The sequence below is a fragment of the Nyctereutes procyonoides genome, unplaced genomic scaffold (assembly GCF_905146905.1).
Source record: "Nyctereutes procyonoides isolate TBG_1078 unplaced genomic scaffold, NYPRO_anot_genome, whole genome shotgun sequence".
Lineage (NCBI taxonomy): Eukaryota > Metazoa > Chordata > Mammalia > Carnivora > Canidae > Nyctereutes > Nyctereutes procyonoides.
The window spans coordinates 4,789,591-4,810,218 of record NW_026575026.1 but is presented as its reverse complement, the minus strand read 5'-3'; the positions used below and the strand labels follow the sequence as shown (position 1 = coordinate 4,810,218).

The 20,628-nt window shown below is 50.8% G+C and overlaps 1 long non-coding RNA gene across 1 annotated transcript; it reads right to left on the bottom strand.

The window, feature by feature from the left end:
* Positions 1-14,245: 14,245 nt before the first annotated feature.
* LOC129503276 (uncharacterized) lies at positions 14,246-18,079 on the bottom strand. Its single transcript, XR_008663148.1, has 3 exons — positions 15,980-18,079; positions 15,133-15,270; positions 14,246-14,379 (listed from the first exon to the last, which is right to left on the bottom strand). It is a non-coding gene; the product is annotated as an uncharacterized LOC129503276 (long non-coding RNA).
* Between the last annotated feature and the right edge of the window lie 2,549 nt (positions 18,080-20,628).

Genomic DNA, 20,628 nt, shown 5'->3' with positions numbered 1-20,628 from the left:
TCGGCAGGCGGCAGCCAGACCCGTGCCACACAGGTCACCTCCAGAGGAGCCCCGACTGCCTCCACCTCCTGCTGGCGTCCTTTGCATGACGGAAAGCACGCGACCCCAAATGCCACTCCACGTCGAACAGTCCTGACATGCTTCAGAGGATCCATCAACTCTCTGCCATGTTTTTTTGTTTTTTGTTTTTTTTTGTTTTTTTTTCTGAACATTTGGGAAGAAGAAACAAATGCAGGCTTAGTCTTCCAGAGATTAGATCTTATTAGTTCTAAAGAGGATCCTTGGTTGTGCTCACTTTAAATACCGAGGCACTCAGAGCTCTGCATAAAAGCAGATTATGTAAAGCAGCAGCAGCAGCAGCAGCCGAGTGACCCAGCCAATGTTCTTCTATCCCTCACCCACAGAATAGCTGGGCGATAGGGGTCCAGATGCAACCCAGGCAATATGGAGCCTGTAGTAACAGAAACACTGTAACAGTCCCTGCCACAAATGAAATTTCAGATGACAGCGGTATATGACAAAGTTTGTTTATTCATCTTAAAGCTATGTCAATTTTTAAAGGGTGGAACTCCTGGCTTGTTCATGTTTGAAAAAAAAATAGACTAGGGTTTTACTCCATGTTGACTAATAGCAACAGAAATTAATTTGGAGCCCATCAATGTCTTCAACAAACACTTTGGCAAGGAAGAGAGAGGAAGTGAATGCCTTGGCCAGCATTTCACAATAACCCAACGTAGAGCCAGCTTTCAGATCAGCATTGTGATCAATCTACCAGACTGTGGGAAGGATAAGAACGGGATCTACAGCAAGTTCTATGTTGCACTCCTGGTGCACTATTTCTGCCTCTCACATACACAAGTACACACATGCACGTACTTTCAAACACGAGCGCCTGTTCTATCTGGAGATTGCAAGTGAGGTCTTATCTTAAACCAGAACTCCAGGGAAAATGAGTAGAGTTATTAGCTACTCTAATTTGAAGGTAAATGTGAACATGCCAACTCTGAGAATCATCACCCAGGATCAATAACAGGATAGTCCCTTTCTCAAGTCCTATAATGCTCATAGGAATATGAGCATTAACACAGATGGAAAACCCCCAGGGAAGCATTTTTGTAGCACGCCATGTGGTTTGGCAATGGCACGTAGATTATTTTTCCTCGGGACTCTAGCAATCCCCATATGAATGTGCCCTTCCCAAAGTCCCCTCAATTTAAAAATGTTAGCTCCCACCCTACAGCAAAGCTTTGAGGTGAAAAAATCTAATTATCTGCACCTTCTTTTAAATGAATGAATTTCATAATAAATGATTCTAACAGCAGATACAACATGACTGAAGAGCTGCATTTCCCAGAATGTTGTCCTGACTACAGGTTCAATATTCCTTCTTTAATCAGAAGCCTGACCACCAGATAAATGTGTTCGCTTTCAACATGACCCTTCATTGATTAAATTTTGCCCAACTTAGAAAATTAAATGGAAAGAAAGGGGAAAATAAGATTGGGTTTACTTGGTTTTCAGCCCATGTGTCTTATTTGTCAGATTACTTTAAATAAAAATTTACATGTTCTAGTTTAGACTTTATCTGAAATGCAGAAAGTTTGTTTGTAGTCAAAATGGATTTGAGTTCCTGGGTTTCCAATGGCTTCCATTCATTAGATCGGTAATTGTTACTTGCTGTGCGGTTGATCAGATAATTATTGCTAAGTAAGATAACACGGGTGAAAAAGAACTGATTGACTATTTAACCATTGACAGTTTAAATCATTAACTGTAAGAGTTACATTCATGCGCACATTCGGTTTCATGAAAGCTGTGTATATTGTAGGGTACCGAGTGGAGAAAAAGGTAGGTACACATTTCTAACCATTAAAACAGAACTACAGAAAGAGCCCTCGGTTTTAAAGATTCGAGAATTGAGCCATATAAAGAGTAAATGACTTTTTTTCAGGATCAGATCACCCATTAATAACCCGGGCAGGACCAGGCCCTAGTCTTCTAACATCCAACCAGGCCAAAGGGTTTATCCATAGGGTGTACTTTCAATAAATATTTTTGTAATGAATGAATGAAATGCAGTGCCTTTCAAATAAAGTCTTGCCCCACCGCTTGGAGACCTACATCTTGGTCTCCTAAATAATAGGCAGAAATCACCACCTATACCTAATATTCAGTAGATATAGGACACCTGATAAAAAGAGAGATTCAAGATTCAGGAAGACAGAGTGATTCATTAATCCCTAAGTTTGGGAAATTATATTATTTTTCCCCATTTAGGAAAAATCGTTTGCTCTCTTGGAATATTTCCAGGTGATCAGAAGCAAATCCTCTGGGTGGGAATAATATACAAGTAGCATTTAGGCTAATGTAGATGTAGAATGTTTCTGATTATCCAATCTTCTTTTCCCCAATGAGTTTCAAAGGAAAAATTCTGGGTGAATCTCCTTACTTTCCTAGGGAAACTCCAGAGGCCTGTATTCCCACGGTCCCTTTCGGGAAGAAGCATACACATGGAGGAAGGACGGCAACAGGCATAGACGACAGACCCAGGCTCTGCACGGATTCAAACCACTTTAGGATGAAACAGCAAGAATAAATTAACCCTGATCTTCCCAACCCTTCCTTCCACCCTTCTTCCTTTCCCTTTTTTAAGCATCAAATCACATTTTTTAAGCACACCGAAACCGTACCCATCCACCGAGTCAGTGGCACACCATATCATTAGGAGAGGCCGGACACTGCCGGGCTTCAAAGAAGGCAATTCTTACATTTGGGGTTTTGAAATTCATGGTAGAGTTCATAGCTTAAAAGATAAAATTTGTCTGTTTTGAGAGGAAGGATTCTGAAAGAAAGAATTTATCGAAATAGCAGTTTTGATAAAAAAGAAAATAAGAACATTAATTTTATGCTATATACAATAAGGTTAGGAAAAAAACAAAAAAAGAGCCAGATTTTGTAGGAGGTATTTTCTACTCTTACAGAGAGATAGCTTCAACCAGCTGGGAGCAGGAAGAGATGGAGGAGGGGGAATAACAACAACAGAGGGCTGCTAGTGCAGGGCCCCGCAAAGGAAATCTAGACAGGATTGGGGAGTCCGAGAGCTGGAGAAAAATGTGCCCATTTCTCAGCCCCCACAAGGGGGCCGGGGAGCCTCACAGAGAAGTCCTCCTCCCCAGGCTGGCACCAGAACCTGGAGTAGAAACGGTGGCAGGTCAGGGGTGGGCCGGGAGGAGCTGGGAGAGCCCGACCCCAGGCCCCGCAGCCTCAAGAGTAACAGAACAAATCTGAGAACTGCCAGGGACACCTCCAAACGGGAGCGCAGGTGGGGAGAGAACGAACCAGACGAGCATGGGGGAGCGTGCAGGTGTGCGTGCGGCGGGCCCGAGCCAGTGGTCATGGCAGGTCAGGGACAGAGCTGCAAGGCGGAAGGAGGGCGACGCAGGCTGGACACTTGGGTCCACATGGAAACGCGCACACGGATGATGTCCAGGGCTTTCTCCCTGCACCCCCAGAACTCGGAAACCACCGGGACGTCCCTTAGCAGGTGAGGAGCCGCCAGCCGCCGTATACCTAGGGAGGGAGGATCCTTGGGAACTAGGAGGGAATGAGCTGTCCCATGGGGAAGGACATGGAGGACAGGGAGGTTGGCTCACTGGGTGAAAGCGGCCAGCCCCAGGGGGCTGCAGGCCACCTGATTCTAACTCCAGGGCACCCGGGAAAGGAGAAACGATGGAAACGGCAAGAAGACCAACGGCTGCCAGGGGCTGAGGAGGAGATGGGATGACTAACAGGTGCATCAATGCATTTTTAGGGCAGTGGAGACGCTCTGGATGGCCCCTGATGGGGGATGCTGGTAGAGGCCACCGTGCGTCTGTCTAAACCCGCAGGATGCACAACATCGAGGGGGAGCCCTAAGGTAAACCTTGGACCCTAGGGGGACTGATGGGTCACTGCAGGTTCACGGCAACGAATATGCCGCCCGGTGGGAGAGCTTGATGGTGGGGGAGGCTCCGTGGGAAGTCTCTACACCTTCTACCCCTTCAACCTGCTCTAAACAAACTGAATCTCAAAGAAAACAGAAGCCCCAGTGGCTGAAGATTGGGAGGGGTGACGGCAGGTAAGGGTGCAGAATCAAAGGGGCAGCGGGACGGGACCCACAGTCCCGTCCCCAATGCTGACATGGGTTTTAAGCCCCAGAGACTGATTCAGAGCTAAAGAGGGAAAGAGAAAGGGGGAGAACCTTGAAATCCCTTAGCGTAGACTCGGAATTGACTGAGAACCAAAGTGGGGGAACAAAGACAGAATTTAAGCTCAGCTATAGGACGTACCGTTTGCACATTTGTTCACTGCCTGACAAATGTGCACCTGCTGCACCCGGCAAATACAAGTAGGTGTGCTTCAGGGTTAGTGGGCTGGGGGCCCCCGGAGCCCCACCAGCTCAGGCCCCTACACTCTCCCACACACCTCCCCCAGTGGGGTTTCTCAGCCCGGGCGCTACGGGCATTGGGGCCACATCATCCTTTGCGGTGGGGGCCACCTCATGCAGCACCCGTGGCCTCTACGCTAGATGCCAAGAGCAAACAAATCCCCCATGACACCACCCCAAATTGTTGTACAGGGGGTGAGGGGAAGGGTGACGCGCTGCTCCCGGTTGTTCTAGAATAAGAACAGGCAACCTTGAGAAAGAATCACCGAACTCCATGGAGCATAGTCGGTAAACAACGGATGTAGCCAATTTCTCACAAATGGGGAGTTGGAGCCAAGGCAGGTAAATTGACTTTCACTCTGCCTCATGATAAATTGAGGACGGAGCCAGGATTAGAACCCAGAGTCCCCGACCCCGAATTCCGCTGCTCTCTCTTCCTAGAGCTTGCAATCGGAGAAGGCGAGCCGCCAACCAGGCCACAGAAGCGACTTCTAATTAGGGACTCCGGGAACGAGCGCAGGCCCATCTGAGCCCTTTGGTCACGCCGTGTCACCGGACGTTGCAGAGCCAAAGAAGCACAATGGCCCAGGCTTTCCCGGCAAGTGACGAAGACACTTCGAGGGGTCGCAAAACACTTCTCGTTGCCGATTCGAATTCTTCCGTCACCAGAGAGTCCAAAGCAAACGTGGGGGAAAACTCCGGGCCGATCTGCGCCTCCGCGCCGAGAGTCTGGCCACATTCAAAGGTCTTGAAGGTGTAACCACGGGATGACCTCGTGAACTTCCCGGGGCTCGTGGACGACCCCAAAACCCCCCTGGAACAGACCGTGTCCCGTTATCCGTTTCCAGTGGGATGGCCCATCTTCCCGATGAAACTGCAGGTGGCTCTAAGGCCGATAATAGTCTTTTTCTCTTTCTTTTGTGTTTTCTGTTATCTTTATCCAGCACAGGACTGGGCACAAAATAGCAGATGCTCAGATTTGAAGACTGCTAACCGTCATTCTATAGCAATTCCTTTAATTTGTTCAGCCGTTGGGTGCCCGCGGGGCCAGTCTGCCTGCCACAGATAGGCCCAAAGCTCTGATTCTATTTTCTGTCCTTATTTATTAATGTGTAGTTGGATGGCACACCATCTGACATCAGAAGCCAGTGGCAACTTTGCAATCTGTGTTTCTAATAGAGATAAATGGGGAGCAGAGGCGGCAGGCTGGCTGACAGCCCACGAAGGCAGCCCTGGGAGAAGCTCCGTTTGGCCGTTTATTAAGGAGCGAGGCACGGCTTGTGCTGGGGCCGCGCGAGCACCTTGGCACCAAACCCACTTGACCAGGTACAGAGGCTTCTCGGTTTTCTTGCAATGAGAAGTCGAAGTAAGAGAAGCTCCTCACGGGTTGTCATGAAGATCACATTAATCCATACTCGGAAAGTTGCTGGATGCACCTGACACGAAGGAAGCTCTCCGGGAGGTCAGGGGTCCTCACCCCCACAAAGGCTGTTGGAAGAGGTTAGGACTTCTTGGTCCTCGGAACCATTTAGCGACCAAGTAACCAAATCCACAGGCTTCGAGAATGATTATTTAAAATGTTCAACTCTGGGAGCCTGGGTGGCTCAGCGGTTTAGCGCCTGCCTTTGGCCCAGGGCATGACCTTGGATTCTTGGGATCGAGTCCCACATCGGGCTCCCTGCATGGAGCCTGCTTCTCCCTCTACCTGTGTCTCTGCCTCTCTCTCTCTCACTCAGTCTCTCATGAATAAATAAAATCTTAAAAAAAAATAAAATAAAAAGTTCAACTCTTACAGACGAAGATAGAGCGATTCATTGACCAAAATACACAAAATTATATTTCAGAGGCGCCTGGGTGGTTCAGTCAGTTAAGCACCTGCCTTCAGCTCAGGTCATGATCCCAGAGTCCTGGGATCAAGCCTCGTGTCGGGCCCCCTGTTCAGCGGGGAGCCTGCTTCTCCCTCTCCCTCTCCCCATGCTCTCTCAATATATAAAACCTTTTCTAAAAAATTATATCTAAGGATTAAATGACACAGTTAAATGATATGAAAAAGCCTTCATTCTTCCTAAGTCTCTTTGTTAACTCCATCCACCTCCAGTCATAAAGGTCTCGGCGGACACGTTGCACCATACGAAACACCTGACACTCCCCCCCCCATCCCCCCGGCTCTTCTGAAAAGCAGAGAACAGTACAATTTTCTTATTTTTAGAAGGTCATGTGTTCCCAGGAACAAGGCTGCAGCCATTAAAAAATTATCACAATATAAGTATTTCTAGCCTTTCTCATCTCCTGCAAAAGAGAATTCCTCTGCCCTCTCAACGACGGAGCACGGACGGCTCCCGAAACCCAGCGCTGCGGCACTCGGGCAAGGCTCAAGGGGGGGAACCAGGAAGAACTCCAGGGAAACTCCAGGGAAACAGGGTTTGCACCAAAAAAGACATTCCTGACTTATGTGTATTATATAATCTATATATCATATGTGTGTGTATATATATGCATATATATGCTTTTTTTTTTTTAAGGACTGAACGGTAACAGAACAAAAAGCACAGGCAGGGTAGGACACGGGAACAGCTGCTGGTGGCTCTGGCCTGCGAGCTGTGCTGGGGGCACCCTCGGCCGGGAGAGACCACCTGACGGGGAGTCGGGGCCGCCATCAGCCCTTGGTGCAGAGGCTGCAAGAACCACAAAGGCCGAGCAGGACTTTTGCTGCGTCTACATGTGTTTTCACGTGCATCTCCTACTCCTTCCGCTTCCCATCTGATGTTTTCTTAGAAGACTGACTACATTCGGAACTTCCTTCAGATGGGCTTCCCTTTCCGACGACTCGTCTCTGAATCGGGCCCAGGACCACGTCTGGTGGCTAGACCTCCCGTGGAGGCGCCACGCAGGGAGCCCGTCTGAGCTGCAGGCATGTTGGGAGCACGTATGTGATCCGGGCCCCAAGCCAGTGGCACCACGGCTGAGGTCTCCACTGTCAAGGACGGCCGTCCCAGGAACGGGGGTCATGGCCCTGGTACCCCTGCAGCCGCGCCCTGGGAACCCGGAGGACGCCGGGCAGGGACGGGCGAGCCTTCCACCGAAACCCTGGAGGATGAGAGCGGAGAACCACCTGTGCCCTTGGCCCCGCTTGTGCTCAGAGGCGGCTGAGGCGGCGGCAGCGACTTTCTCAGCAGGTGCAGCGCGCGGCGCTCTGTGGGCCGGGGCCCCACTGCCCTCCCCTTCTCAGGAGTCATCTGCCCAAACGGCAGAGAGGCCTCTCTGTGCTGAATGATGCACGATTAAGAAAACACGCCGGCCCCGTCCGTCCTTGCCACGTTCATTACGGTGACCTGCTGAACACCCACGAGCCCACCGCCACCTTGGGCCGCAACAGGTCACGGAAAGCCAGGAGGACCCTGGACATACACCACGTGGCTGCTTCCGGAAGGCAGAGCATCAGATTTGTTTTTTTTATTTTTATTTTTTAAGATTTATTTGTTCATAGAGAGAGAGAGAGAGAGAGAGAGAGAGAGAGAGAGGCAGAGGCAGAGGGAGAAGCAGGCTCCATGTGGGGAGCCCGACTTGGGACTCGATCCTGGGTTTCCAGGATCACGCCCCGGGCTGAAGGGGGCACTAAACTGCTGAGCCACCCGGGCTGCCCTTATTTGTTGCTATTTTCAAGCAAAATATTTCAAAGCAACCTAAAGGCTTGGGAGAGCAGGCTATCCTAATAACCCTATCAATCCTAAACCTCACGGTATGCCATGGTCTCGAGTGACCCCCCAAAAAATTGTAATAATAATACCAATAACAACACTGAAAAGCAGCAGCTGAGTATCAGGAAATACAGAAAAAAGAACCTACAACTGAACAGTAGGAAAGGGGGGAGACTATGTAGGGGATTAGTCACAGTTTATAAAACATGGATGACTTTTGGCTTCTGTGCTTCACTCCCGCAAATGGGAGAAATTCATGCATAACCTATAGAGGAGGGCGTCTTCAGGGTGAATGAAAGCAGCTGAATGACACAGTTTCATGGGGGTCCGAGGCCTGGTTCATCCCGGGTACCCGGCAGAGCTCGACTGGTGGCGGCCCCGGGCTTAGGGAGCAGGGCAACGGGCCTTGGCAGGGCCTCCCCGGGGCATGGGTGCTGCTCCCCCCGTCCCAGGAGCACTAGGTGCCTGGGTCACCTGCCACAGCCCTGCCTCCTCCTGGAGCGCACCTGGCTTGTGCTGGGAGGTCAGGGCCCACAGCTCCCACAGGCCGGGACCCAATGGTCTTTGCTCCACTCCTGACATGCCATCAGGTTCCACTGGGGGGAAAAGGCAAAGAAGAGAAACCCTACAAAGCAGAACAAGAACCATGTTGAAGAGTCGTCACTAAAAGGACTGGTTCCCTGGGACCAGCAGTGGCCCTTGCTCGGTTCACCTGCCGCACTCGTTTCCTGGTTTACACCTGGTTCATCGGGTTCACACGATGCTCCGCACGCGATGGATTCAAGCCCGTTTTGTTGGCTAAGAGCGAAAGCCCAGACGGCCAGCCCAGACGGGCTCTGAGCCCAGGCACAGGGGTGGGGGGGTGAAAGTGTCCCCGTGTCCCCATCTGCAGGGTGACACACACCTCCCTGGGAGGGCTCGAACCCGCGGTGCAGGGCAGGCATCACCAGTCAGGGTGAGAACGGCACAGACACCACTGGACGGCTCGATGCTAAGCTGTCTATGCAGAGTCCTGGGGAGCTCCCACGAGGCAACTCCATGTTCATTGGCTTTTGCAATTTTCAAAATGGGAAACTGAGGCCCATGGCAATTACCCACACGTGCCCACGGACTGGGAGCGATCGCCCCCCCCATGGATGCAGGAGGGGCTATGGGGACAGGCGCGCCCCCCGGGGCCATGGGCCCCCTGAGGCTGTGCGCCCCTGGAAGCTCCCCAAGGCCATGGAGCCCCCCAGGCATGTGCCCCTCGAGGCCATGGGTGCCCCAAGTCATGTGCCCTCCCAGGCCATGGACCCCAGAGGCCATGGACCCCCCAGGCGTGCACCCCCTGAGGTCGTGCACCCTCGCAGGCTGTGGAACCCCCCCAAGGCCATGCAACCCCCCCAAGGCCATGGACCCCCCCCAGGCCGTGCGCCCCCCGAAGCCATGGATGCCCCCCAGGCGTGTGCCCCTTGAGGCCATGGGTGCCCCGAGGTTGTGCACCCTCCCAGGCCGTGGATCCCCCGAGGCTGTGGACCCCCTGGGGCCATGTGCCCCCCCCATGCTCCCCAAGGGCAGGCCAAGGACAGGAAAAGGCTGAGGCGCCCATCCCCAGGGAGCCAGCGGGGGGCGGGGGGGGTCAGCTGGGCAGCCCTGCAGCGGCCCCATACAGACACATCGCCCCCTGCACTCACACACCCACTGGACCAGCCAAGGTTCACCGACCGCATCCCGGGCCCCGGACTCGCGAGGGGCGAGGTTAGGAGGCTGGGACACTATCGGGTTAGGACACGGCCGTGACCACTACCGCTATTTGGACGACCCTAAGTCCCAAGTCAGAAGGGGCTCGGGTTAGGGAACACCTGGCTCTGGTTCCTGGCACTTGTTTGCTTATAGGGTGGAGTTGTAATGCTTTCAATAGATGGAATCTCACTGAAGCTGGGCCCCCAGTTTCTGGGGGGCGAGGAGCCTTCGTGGTTTGGGGCACTAACATGTACCACGAACTTCTAAGTCGGAAAGACGACCCTGTGAAGACACACGCCCGGGCTGCTGAGTAAAGGGCGCCCTTAACTCTGCGCGCGCTGACCTCTTAGTGAGGAGGGCACACGGCCCGCGGGGTCTTTGCGAGGCGAACATTTTTCCACTTTTGCAATCCTTACATTAGCGCCCTGTGTAGGACAAATAAAAATCCGAAATAAGAGGCTTCATTCTCCCGGTTGAAAATAAGGGCAGAGTCTCCTCCCTTCCTTCTTCTCCGACCTTAAGAAAACTTGGAAGCACTTTCTCCTCCCTTTGCAATGTACGTAAAACCTTTTGAAAACCAGACGGGCCCAGTTGGTGAGGGGCCGCCTTCAGCTCAGGTCATGATCCCAGGGTCCTGGGATCGAGTCCTGCATCGGGCTCCCTGCTCAGCGGGGACTCTGCTGCTCCCTCTGCCCCTGCCCCTTCTTGCCCCTGACTGGTGCTCTCCTGTGTCTTACAGGCTCTCTCAAATACCTCGAAAAGGGAAAAGGAAAAAGAAAAAAAAGGAAAAAGAAAAAAGAAAAGAAAAAAGAAAAAAAGAAAAAGAAAAAGAAAAAAGAAAAGGGAGAGAAGAGAAAAGAAAAAAGAAAGGAAAAGAAAAGAAAAAAAGAAAAGACTCGATCTGAAAAGAAAAAAGAGGAGAAAAAGAGAAAAAAGACTCCATCTGAAAAGAGAAAAGAAAAGAGAAAAAAGACTCAATCTGAAAAGAAAAAAGAAAAAAGACTCAATCTGAAAAGAAAAGAAAAGAAAAGAAAAGAAAGAAGAGGAAAAAAAAGAAATACACCCTAGACGGCCATTTATGCCCTGTGACTGTCGAACAAGACGAAACCCCCTCCTCGGAAGAGGACAGGAGGTGGTAGGAGCCCGCAAGGCAGGCAGTGTCGTCCCCTCTAGACCCGGGAACTCCGCGACAAGGCCACCTCTTTGTAAACCAGCTGTGACCAATACGGCTCTAACACTGCACTGATAAATGGATTAATGACTTGCAGCTGGTTGCACAGCCCTTATCTCATTGATCCTACAAGCAAGCCTGTGAGGCGAAGTGCAGGTGCGACCGCCCCACACCAGAGATACGGGGCCCGAGGCTCGGGACTTGCTCAACACTTGGCATCAAGGCAGGAAAGAAGCCCCCAGAAACCTGCTGCTGAGACTCCCACCTTCGGCCTCTTACTCCAGGGCCGTCTGTTCAGGCACGTCGTCTCCTAACCCTCAGCAGCAGAGCAAGGGCAGCCACAGAGGCTCTGGCCAAATGAGCCCCTGGCCTCTGCGCCGTCCGGCCGGGACTCTCAGAGCCCACAGCGCCGTGTGCTCGGGGCCAGCAGCCACTGGGCTGCCCCACGGGGTTCCTGGCACCTCCCCGTGTCTGGCCGAGCCCTGTAGGGGTGGAGCATCCTCAGCACATCGCACGTGCTGCACCTGGTGCCTCGGTTTCCCAGTTAGACACTAGGGGGATAACCGTGAAGGCAGCAGCTCCTGACGGACGCAGAGACGTAGGACCCCGCGACTGTGAAAAGGAGGGGAGCTGATTTCAGTTCAAGGCGGCGGGGACTTCTGTGGAAAACCGGGGCGTGTGTTCGTATTCCTTTAGTGAACGTTAGGTGAGCCGGGCATTGGCTGCACAACAACGAGGAGGCGTGCACCCCACCCGGGGCCCCTCACCACCCAGTGCGACCGACAGCGAGCTCATGACTGCCTGGCATCAGTGTGTCCTGTAAGTGCGGCGACAGCAGCATAGTCATCATTCTTAGTCATCATCCAACTAGACTCTTCATCATCATCCAACTGCAAACACAATAGTCATCCAAACAGAAAGGAATACGACGTTTCACAAAATTCTAGAACCAACTGATAAACCTGCCCAATAGCAACAGTTCCGAAAGTGAGGAAGGTAAATAAACGAAGCGATCTTTTGGTCTGGACTTAGTGGACGGGCCTAAAAAGCTCTGAGAGTCCAACCCTTTAAAGCTACTAAGTTCTATAAATGTGAATATAAATAAATAATAAATAAATATAAAAATACATAAACCACATCTTCTTTATGAGTGGATAAAGAAGATGTGGTTTATGTATACAATGGAATATTCCTCAGCCATTAGAAACGACAAATACCCACCATTTGCTTTGACGTGGATGGACCTGGAGGGTATGATGCTGAGTGAAATAAGTCAATCAGAGAAGGACAAACATTATATGGTCTCATTCATTTGGGGAATATAAAAAAATAGTGAAAGGGAATAAAGGGGAAAGGAGAAAAAATAAGTGGGAAATATCAGAAAGGGAGACAGAACATGAAGACTCCTAACTCTGGGAAACGAACTAGGGGTGGTGGAAGGGGAGGAGGGTGGGGGGTGGGGGTGACTGGGTGACGGGCACTGAGGGGGGCACTTGACGGGATGAGCACTGGGTGTTATTCTGTATGTTGACAAATTGAACACGAATAAAAAATAAATTTATTAAAAATAAATATTAAATAAAATAAATCATAAATAAAATATAAATAAAATATAAAATATAAATAAAATATAAATAAAAATATAAATAAAAATATGAATAAATAAATAAATAATTAAATAAATAAATAAATAAATAATAAAACAAGCAAGCTACTAAGTTCTTAATATGAGCCAGGCTTCAGTCTGTGCTGCGGACATAAAACCTGAACAAAACAGAAGGACACACAGTAAAATGAAATTAGACATGTAGACTGTTACTGGGGGTGTGTGACAAGTGCTCTGACACAGCAAACCACGTAGTGATGTGAGAACGGAGAGGGGATATTTAAATAGGGCCGTCAACGGGGGACTGCCAGGACAATCCTTAGACTGAGTGTAAAGGGTGAAATGTCTGTAAGACGGAATGTTTGCCCCCACCCCAACCCCTAAAGAGAACTCCTATGTTGAGGCCCTGACCCTCACTGAGATGGTATTAGCAGGCAGGAGGTCACGCGGGCGGCGTCCCTATAGGGGGATTAGTGTCCTTGCGCTCTCGCCCTCTCGTGTGTTCTCCCTCCCTGCCAAGTGCACGCAGAGGAGGTCATGCAAGCCCCCGGGAGATGGGAGCAGTCTGCAAGCCTGGAAGGGCTCTCATCAAGAACGGCATCTGTCAGCACCTTGATCTTGGACTTCACAGCCCCCCGAGCGGGAGACACGAATGTCTGTTGGTTAAGCCCCCCCGTCGGTGGTGACTGGGTGGTTGGCTATGGCAGCCTGAGCTGGCTAACATACTAGGTTGAAATGGGGGGGGAGTTGGGGGGGGGGAGGAAAGAAGGAAACCATTTTAGAAAGAAAAAAAACATAAGTGAAGAAATCACAGATGCTCAAGATAGCATGCCAGGTTTAAGAACTAAAAGGAGGCTGGCATGATTAAAGGGTGGGCATACATGTGGCTTGGTGAAAGAGGAAGGAAGCCCAAGAAAGCTGGATCTGCTCAAGTGGGTCCTTGAACCTAACGCAGAAAGCCACGGAAGGATTTTCAACAAAATAGGACTCGTTCAGATGGACTGAAGGGGCGGCTCTGAAGACAAGGAAGGAACCGAGCGGGGGGGGGGGAAATGTGGGCGACACGTGTTCCTTCTTTAGGGCCTCCACTGCCCCTGATTTATAAGCCTAGTCAAGTGACGCGGTTCAAGGGGGCGGCGGGGTCCCCCCTTGCCTAGCCCCAGGGGTGGGCGACTGGCTGCGTGCTGGGCCAGTGAGAACATGCTCTCATTCACCACCGTTTAGGACAGGGCTCAACCTACAACCTCCAGGGCTTGGAAATATGACCGAATAACCCAAAGCAGCATCGCAGAAGCGATCCAGGGATCCAGAGAGTTCCTGGAGCTCTTGAGATTTAGATCTCGTAGTTTAGGACACAGAAAAGACAAGAAGCGTCATCACTCAGTCTCCAAATGAACGTTATTAAGCGCGCTCCGCGTGCTGAGTGTAAAGTGAGGTTCTGGGACACTGTTGGTAGAAATAACGAATATGAAGAAGACACAGTTCTTGTCCTTCAACATCTTATTGTTTAAACAAGGGCGACCATGAGCTATCATTTAAGATCAAACATTTTAAACACATAAAATCATACACGTAAAGGAGCACAGGCACCCAGAGAAGGCTGGGGACTCGTAGCTCCCGCTGCCAGGATCAGGGAAGGCCACGGACACCGAGAGCTTTCGAGCTGACCCTGGAGTGGATGGAACTTGGGCAGACGGAGATCGGGACGATGTCAGCGTTGAGCTGAACCCAGGAGGAGGAGACTGGGGTCGTTCACCTGAGTCCCAAGAGGGCAGAAGAGAAAGAAATGCACAAAGTGTTAAAATTACTAAGGACACGGGGAGGGGCAGGGAGACAACTGGGGAGCTCCCGAAGCCCTGGAGGTGCCAGCAGCTTGGACGGTTGGGAGGGGCTCCCCCGGGCAGGGCAGTCCTGGGGGGGGGGGTGATGCGGAGTTTCTCTCAAGGAAGGGAACTGAGGAGCAGGAGCCTGGGGGGCGGCTGGCCTCTCGGCAGCTGCAGGAGACCCTACACCGAGGCACCCGGGCACCCAGGCACCGGGCAGCGGGACATCAAGGCACCTGGGCATCGAGGCACCAAGGCAGTGGGACATTGAGGCACCTGGGCAGCAGGACATCAAGGCACCCAGGCATCGAGGCACTGAGGCAGCGGGACATCGGGGCACCCGGGCACTGGGGCATCGGGGCATCAAGGCACTGAGTCAGTGGGACATCAAGGCAACTGGGCAGCAGGACATCGAGGCACCCAGCAGCAAGGCAGCGGGGCACCTGGGCAGCAGGACATTGAGGCACCAAGGCATTGAGGCACCAGGGCACCCAGGCACCCGCGCTCCTGGCCCTCAGGCGGCCTGGGCCAGGGGGAGCAGAGGCCCAAGGAGTGGGGCAAGGCCTGGCCCACGGGGATGCTGCCCGCACCAGGGGCTCCCAGGCACAGCCTCTCTGCCGCTTTCCTCTGACCCTCATCTCAGCTGTCATGTGCTGGAATCGAAGGGTGTTGGCGACCAGGCCTACCTCCCGCCAGGCGGTCCCGGGCACTGGAGCCTCCGCACTAGGCCGCGTCCTTCCCGGCTCACAGGCTCCCTGTTGGTGACCCCATTACATCTCGGCTGCCACCTGCTGGGTGCAGGCCGGCTCGCTCCCGCGGGGACCCTAAGAGGCAGTGACAGGGCCGGTAAGGGAAGGCGGGGGCCGGGGGCTCAGGCGGGGAGATGCGCCGTGAGACCCCAACTCGGGAACACAAGGGCGGCAGGCAATAGGGTGACAAGTGGGGAAAACCCACCCACAGAACCTAAGGCACCAGGAACCGCGAGGAGGAAGCGAGGTTGCTGAGCTCCTGCAAGTGCTCGGGTTCATGTCCCAGCTCTGGAAACGCGAAGGCCCGACCCCTGGCCTGCAGGTCCCTAAGTGCAGTGGGAGCTGCAGGGCCGACACCCCGGGGCCCAAGCCCCAGCCTGAAGGTCCCTAAGCACGGGGGCAGTGGCGGGAGCTGGGGGGCCGACACCCCAAGAGGAAGGAAACGGGCAGCAGGAAGCCCGCTGGCTCCCGGCTCAGGAAGGTGAGGCTTCCCTGGGCCTGGGAACAGGCTGTGGCCCTGGGGCACGGTGGGCATGGTGGGCCTGCGGGAGGCGCCCAGCAGCTTCTAGACCACACAGCCTCCAAGGCTGCCACCCTGCTTTTTCCCCAAGGGACCTGAGGCCGGGCAGTTGCCTCCGGAGCCCAAGGGGTCGCTGAGGACGCGCCGATGACAGCGGCAAACAGTGGGCCATCCAGGGCCTGACAGCCGAGCACTGGGACAGGAGGCGGCACTTCGTTCTGCTGACTGCTGGTCACTCGTGGCCGCCACCTGCCCCATTCTTACCGCCTCACAAGGCGCCCTGATAACTCCCCGGAGGCCCAGCGCTCCCGCTCGCTCGCAGCCCGCTCGCAGCCCACTGCTGTCACGCGCCATCCTAAGTGATGCCTCAGGCCACCGTAGCTCGGCTCAAAGGTGCTGTCCAGGACCGCTCGTGCAACCACCAAGGGGGACGGTTCCGTTGAGTGTTGTTTTCTTTAAAAGACCTATTTATGAATTCACTCGCACTACCTCGCCAGTCTCACTGAAATATTTCTAGACTTGCACACAGTTGTTCTTGCTATCGTGGTTGATCTGTTAGCATTTTTCTTCTAAGTCCTTTTAGGGTGTTCTGTGGGGTTTTTAAAAAAATTTTCAATGAATTTCCTTATAACTGCCAAAAACCCTAATCTGGGAATTATTCCCAATAATCTCTCATGATTACGGGATATCAGTGAACGGGCCAGGATGAAAAGTTTTTATCTATTTCCTTCACATAAATGAGAACAGACACAAAAAGGAGTTCTTCAAGCCAAGCAATTGCCCAGGGAGGCAATCCAATTTCTTTTATGATTTTTAATTACATAAGTAATTCAAGAAATATCCTCCTCATAAAAATTTCAGTAACATGAAGCAGAAGTCCCCAGTGACCACCATATTCCATCCCACTCCCCTCTTTGGAGGAATCCATTATCACTAGTTTGGTTTTTACCTTCCAGAACTTTTCCTGTGCATTTATACCTGTATTAGGCAATGTGTTCTTTAATAGGAATAAAATTCAATCAGGACATAGTCATCGATTTCCTTGTTAACTGTTACTTTTTTTTTTTTAATTAGGGTAACAGTAGCTACTTTAACAAATAGATCCCCCCCAAAAAAAACAATGGCTTTGGGACAGAAGTTTATGTCTTCTTCGCCTACGGGTCCCACGAGAGTAATGCAGGCCAAGAGGTAGCTTTCCCTCCTTTCAGGAGCCAAGTGCTTCCCCCGGGTTGCTGGCCACCTCCCAGGGTCTTGCTGTCATCTGCATCCAGTAGAGGAGCCTAGAGGAGACACCTCTACTTTTTAAAAGGATGTAGCCTAGAAGTGACCCACATGACCTCCACGATTATTATGCTAATAACTTCGAGGGGGATTTGGAAATTGCTCATTTAACTATTAATAGTTAAATAATAGCCCACTGATAGGCTGGTTGTTTCTAGGTCTCCTTCTCATAGGTAATGCTGCGAGGAATGTCTTTTCACGTCTTTGCAGGTACAAGGTACAAAGTGAGGTATAAAGTGATCACTCAAAGAACGTGCACTTTTCTTCTCCTAATGGAGACTGACGGAGGGCTCTCCAGAGAAGACTATACCGACGCACACCCTACCAACAGTGCTTCACATTCCTAGATGCCACTCATACTGGCTGTTTTCGATCATTTACGTCCCACCAATGTGATAAATAAGTATGATATCTAATTGCTCTGATCACATTTCCAAGATTATATAATTATGCGGAGCATCTTGTACGACGTGTGTTAGCTCTTTACACGAATGCATCTATGAACTGATTAGTCATTACTTTTGCCAGCATTCTGTTTGGATGGAGGTGAAACAGAATGTTTCGATGGAACCACTGCAGCACATTTTTGACCAGGGCCGTAAGATGTGGGATCGAGGCCACTTACAGATGAGCCATGAGAAAGCAAAAACAGGACTTTCAGAGTAGGTGGATGAGAACCAGTTTGGGGATATTTAGATGAAGATCTATCTCTAACCCTTAAAAGAATTTGGAAAGGCTAAGAGTGGAAATGAAGGGGATTTGGAGGAGAGGCAAGGGAAATGTAGGAATTGAAGACACATTTCTCTTGCTCAAAAATAGTGATAAGGTCTTTAAAGACACCCTCCCCTAACCTGAAACTGAATCCACGTCTTAGGGACCAAGGGGCCTGAGGTCTCAATCACTCCCGGGAAATCTAAATGAGGTAACTGGGGGTAGCCAGCCACTCTGCAGGCCGATGACAAGGAGGCCCTTTCCCAGATCTTCATGAACAAAGAATTTATTGGATCAGATTTCTCTGGACCAGAAGTGGTCCATGCGTATGACAAGGTCAGCCTTGAGGTTGTCTTACATCTTGTTCCGGAGGCCTTGTTGTAGAGTACTCCCAGTAGAGGAAAGCTGAAAGTACATGATGACATGCCTTGTGCTTGAGGAATAAGAAGGAACTTCCCTGAAAAATTCACTTGCCGATACGGAGGTGAGGTGCGAGGAGTGCCCTTCTCGGGGACAGAGTGGGAGAGGGCCCCGAAAGCTCCACAAATGTGGCCCACACCATGCCGAGGCCAACACATGACAACATCAGTCAGTGAGAATGTACACATACACACACCTACCTCCTACTTCCCATCCCGTTCCCTAATCCCAGTGCTGCGGGAGCCACAAACATCCTAGAAAGTAGGAGAGGAAAGCACAGGTTGAGATCGCTGGAGCTCTGGGGAAGGACAGCCCACAAACTAACTCCCACATGGGCTGGCGCAGGCACTTAGACCTTCCATGTTATCTATCCGGGGTAAAACCCTCAAGGGTGGTGGCCAGGAGACCAAGGGTAAACAAGCAGGGTGGGGCGGGGGGGACTGCAAATTTGCCACATCATGTTTTGCCACGAAACTTGGGCCGCATTTTGCAGGGAACTGGACGTGGGGAAGATGAAGCGCACACATGTCCGTGTGCACCAGTGAGGAGGGGCTCCTGTCAGGGGGAGACGGGCCACATGCTGAGCTGATCCTCAGGGAGGCCCTTTATGCTCAACCTACGTCTAAGTCCTGTGGAAAAAGAAAAAGAGAGAGAGAGAGAGAGAGAGAACTTATCCTGAACTTAAGGACTTAAGACCTATAAATTTCCAAGTACAGTATTGATGATCATCTGAAACAGTGCCTACATTAAGTATTTTTTCAGATTTAGAGTCTTTAAATGAGTTTAATACATTCAACTGCTTAGAAATGTGTCCAGCATATAACACTCAACAAGTGATATTGCCATTATCATTATTATTAGGAATAATCAGATTCTGTATAAGCAAAAACTATCTGGTAGATGATTTTGCTCACTGCTTATCCAGTCATTGAGAGGTGATGTGGTTTCTATTTTGTTCAATAAAAACTGTCATTATTGTGGTCTCCTGTGTACATGGTGTCCTGAAAGTATGTGTACGTGTGTGTGAAAATGTATACAAAATTTCAGATTAATAAAATAAACCAGATGAAACCATATTATCAAAATAGAGCCTGTAATTCTGCGAGGTAGACACTGTCGCACTACTGTGAGAGCCAGGTGTTGATGTTGACATTATCCCTCAAAGCCAACTCTTCTTCCCTAGTAATCGTGTGTTTAAAGTAGCCATGAAAGAGGGGATCTAAAGTAATGGGAGCTGGAAAGAGCTTTACTTTGGGTAATGAGTAGCCAGGGCATAATAACCTCAGGCAGTGAGACGGATCCAAAACAAGAAGACTAGAGCGGTGCCAAAAGAGACCGGGGTACAGGTGATTGACAGTTAATCACGAGTTTTCAGCAACTGATAAGAGTAAAACCAAACTGTGTCTGGAGTCAACCTTCTGCAGAGAGAAGGATCTGGACAGAGAGGTCTCCACTGGCTCCCTGCTCCCACGGGGCATCCCGGAGCAGACCAAAGAGCCTCATACATGCGCCATCGTGGATGTGTCGTGCAGATTTGCTCTTCCACTTTGTTTGCCAAAACTGGCAAGAAAAATCTCTTGGAATTCTCAAGCCTTCCTGCTAATTGAGTTCGGTTTATCTCAACTGAGTGGAAATGGCACTGATGTACTGAGCACTACCCATTTTAGAGAAGGTAGTAGCCATCAGCGCAATCACCTCCTGACAGTCCAGAAAAATTCTAAGACACCAGAAACTCAGTTTTGTCTACCTAGAAAACTCATGTACAGGAAAGTAAAGATGTCCCACCTAAGTCTAGGAGGGGAGTGTCACAGGAAGAGAGAGGGGACTGAGGCACCAGCCACTACTAGATGTAACTTTAACAAAACTCATTCACTTTCTTAGTGACCCCGTCCCATATGTACCACTGGACCCACAAAGGCTGTATTTTCTTAATATTTTGTAGTTGTCAGCCTAGGCTCGTCCCTGGATAATTAATAGGAGGGGATTAATCTCTAAGTCTGCCGATGGAGAAATGGAGTCTTCTTACTCCATGAACATGCAGACCATCAGAGGAGATTGTGTGTCTTCCAAACCATCAACTCAGCATGCACAGAAAAAGATTCTCCTGGCTTCTTCTTTATGGGCTAAAGTTGATTTCCACCTAGTTAGAAGACTAGCAAAAGCCAGACTGAAAGACGGAAGGTGTGGACGCTGGAGGAAATGAGCCTGGCCACCTCTGCATATGGACTAGAGGTGGTCGGACAAGGTGTTACACAACCAATGAGTCCTTCCAAAAAGCTCACCTGGACAACAAGACGACCACGGCAGCACTATCCCATTACCAACCGCATAATACCCAATTTTTCTTGAGTGCTCGACAAGTATTTGTTCAAAGAAAGAAAAGGAGGGAAGGAGAAGGAAAAGGTAGAAGGGATGGAAAGGGCAGAAGGGAGAAGAATTCGGTTGCCCATGGAGTTACTTAGTGCCACTCTCTCATTTTTCAAGTGATATAACTGAGACCC